The sequence below is a fragment of the Euphorbia lathyris genome, chromosome 4 (assembly GCF_963576675.1).
Source record: "Euphorbia lathyris chromosome 4, ddEupLath1.1, whole genome shotgun sequence".
NCBI classification, from domain to species: Eukaryota; Viridiplantae; Streptophyta; class Magnoliopsida; order Malpighiales; family Euphorbiaceae; genus Euphorbia; species Euphorbia lathyris.
The window spans coordinates 97,933,730-97,936,695 of record NC_088913.1 but is presented as its reverse complement, the minus strand read 5'-3'; the positions used below and the strand labels follow the sequence as shown (position 1 = coordinate 97,936,695).

The 2,966-nt window shown below is 32.8% G+C and overlaps 1 long non-coding RNA gene across 1 annotated transcript; it reads right to left on the bottom strand.

Annotated features, from left to right (window-relative positions):
• Positions 1 to 1,235: 1,235 nt before the first annotated feature.
• LOC136226626 (uncharacterized) lies at positions 1,236 to 2,074 on the bottom strand. Its single transcript, XR_010687800.1, has 2 exons — positions 1,589 to 2,074; positions 1,236 to 1,499 (listed from the first exon to the last, which is right to left on the bottom strand). It is a non-coding gene; the product is annotated as an uncharacterized lncRNA (long non-coding RNA).
• Positions 2,075 to 2,966: the final 892 nt, after the last annotated feature.

Below are 2,966 nucleotides of genomic sequence, written 5' to 3'. Positions count from 1 at the left end.
GTGAATTTAAATTGAGAAAATTGGCCCATAATTCATTGATTGTAGTTTTCGATTTTAATAAAAAGAAAAATAATATTGCTTTAAGTTTTTTTTTGTTTGTTTTTTTAATGAAAAATCGGCTTGTTGCTGATAGGCATGAGAGGTCTTGGACGTTTCTATTTTCTCTTCTCCTCCTGATTTTTTCTGTTACTTCTGCTTTCTGATGATATTGTGGGGGTTAGCTAGCTTAGGCTAATTTCGGGTTAATTTTTTGTTGGGTTGTCTGTTTGTTTTCCTTTTCTTTTTCCTATCAAAAAAAATTAAGACGAGTATAATAAATTTCATCTCATATAATTTATTAAGAAAAAATAATAATCTATAATAGTGAAAACAACAGATATTATATTCTCTTAACTTAATTTTTTAAGGAAAATGACAACTTGAAATGGAATAAGCAAGACTATAAGAAAAAAAATGCTTAATAGACACTCAACCCCCTAAACTTGTAACTCGCACGCATATGGAAAAATTTAATAAAAAAAATGAAACATGACATTGGTGAGGTCAACAATCAAGCGCGTTTTCTACACGGGTCAATATTTTGACCGAACTGTAGATACCCATTTTTGTCCGGCCTTTTTTTAAAATAATAAATAAATAAATAAAACTTGAACAAATTTTATCTAAAATTTTGATAAATCCAGAAATACATTAGAGTATTGAACTTTATATCTCACGTATGATTTATTAGAGAAATTGCATTTTTATATCGAATCGTTATATTATATCTGGAGTATAATCTATTGAAAATAAAAATAGATTTCTTAATGTATTAAATTATATTTGAGACATAATTTATTATATTCTAGCATATTTTTGTAAATTTGTCAAGCCTCAAATATAATTCGTTAATTAAATTAAATTCCCGTCTAAATAGTTAGACTTTGATTCTCTAATTTTAATTCACTTGTTTTAAGGTTATATTTAAGAATCCTTATAATCTGAAGGTAAAATTATGACAAAATCAATTCTTAAAGAATGATTTTGGTTTACAAGTTATGTTCAGAATGTAATTTCCACAAATTAGCTTATAACAAGTGTATTAATAAATTAAGCACGAAAACATATCTTAATTTGTATATAACTGTTTATATTCATCATTAACTAACCACTAACATTTACAAATTCCTTACTAATCACTAACATTATCTTACTACCACTATTATTGTTATTATTATTATTATTATTATGTTCAATTTGTACTAACCATCTATTTTATTATATGTGCTAACCATTTAGCTTTATTCTAATCATTTACTGGTTCTAATCTCCTAAATAAATCATGATACGTCTTAAGAAAATAAAAGAACTCATTAACATATAAAGAAAGAAAAAACCTAAAACTAATCAATCTAATTTAATCTAACATCAAACAGAACCTTTTACTTCCCTTCTCTGCTCTTCAAGAAATCACTTCACCATTACCGGATTCCGAATCATCACCGTCGATCGTCTGAGATCTAAACGAAAAGAAAAGAAATCAAAATAAAAACAAACACCTCCGAATCAAGGATCCAAACCAAAAGGAATCTGAAAAGCAAAACCTTACCTCAACGCCGGCGAGACGAGATGACAGCAGCAACAACGAGCGGAGTGCGAGCAGCAGAGGTGGTGAATCCGTCTGAGAAGACGCCTCGGTGGAACAGGCGAACGGCGAAACTGACGGCAACCACGAACACCGGCAGAACAGACGGCAGATAGCAGATCCGACTGGAACTAGGGCAGACGGTGAACGGTAGCCGGCCGGCCGGATGGCTGCTGCTCCTTTCTTTCACGGCAGCAGATTTAGGAGGAGAGAGAGAAGAGTAAATGGATAAAGGGTGGCTGCTGCGTTCTGAAACCCTAAAATCCAAATTTAAACCCAATATTATGAATATATACCCTCCATTACTTAAATGGATGTTGGATCTATTTACCAAGTTAAACGGATCTCAGCCCATGTCATCTCCATATATATGGGCATTCCTATTAAGTTCTAGTCTAATTTAAGCTAATTTTACATCCTATAAATTAAGGTTAGATTAATTAGTCTTTAATTTAATTTCTGATGATAATAAATCTTTATTCAATGAATATAATAATTTATGATTTAGTCTCATATTTATCGGATTTAAATTGTTATATATGATAAGTTTATCTCGATTACTAGATAGTAATCTTGATAAACTAACGATAAATAGCGCTAAAGTATATGTTGCTATATTCATTTAATAAATATAATCCTTTGTCTCTCTTCACCAAAATTATATAAAGATGGTAACATGTGACATTCTTTTATTTATCGGGTTTTAACCGTTGCATAATGGTTGTAAAATGATCGGATTATCTCGACCACTGAATAGTGATCCGTATAAATAAACGACAAATAATCGAGAGCAATTATTATGTTTTAACATTCGATCGTTGTATAGCGATTATATAACTATCCCGATAAACATACGACAAAAACCTTATGAGCGTTGTCAACGGCTTGAATATATACAATTAATGACCCTTCAAAGCAATAGTAAACACAAACACGTAAAACAAGCACATAGAAATACAACAGTACCGATCTATCGGACGGGGTAGGGTGAGATTACGTCTCTTCCCTACACATAATCTGAAACCGAGCTTAGAATCATCGTAGACCACTACCTTATCCGAACTTACTCCGAATGGGTGAATTTGGAATCAAATCGGTGTCCAATCAGACAGTCAAACTGATTAGTGGCGACTCGAAAACCCATTGGACCAGTCTCCTTGGAGGGACTATCTATCACCGTTAGTAAACCAGTAGAGTGGGGGCCATATCGAAGATATAAACAGTTCGCGAACCGCGGGCATGGGCGCGACACGAACATAGTGGTGTAAGGGGTTGTATGTGATGTTTTTGGAGAGTTGAGGGGGTTGAGAGGCTGTCCCCTAAGTTGAGGGGGACAGGTGAA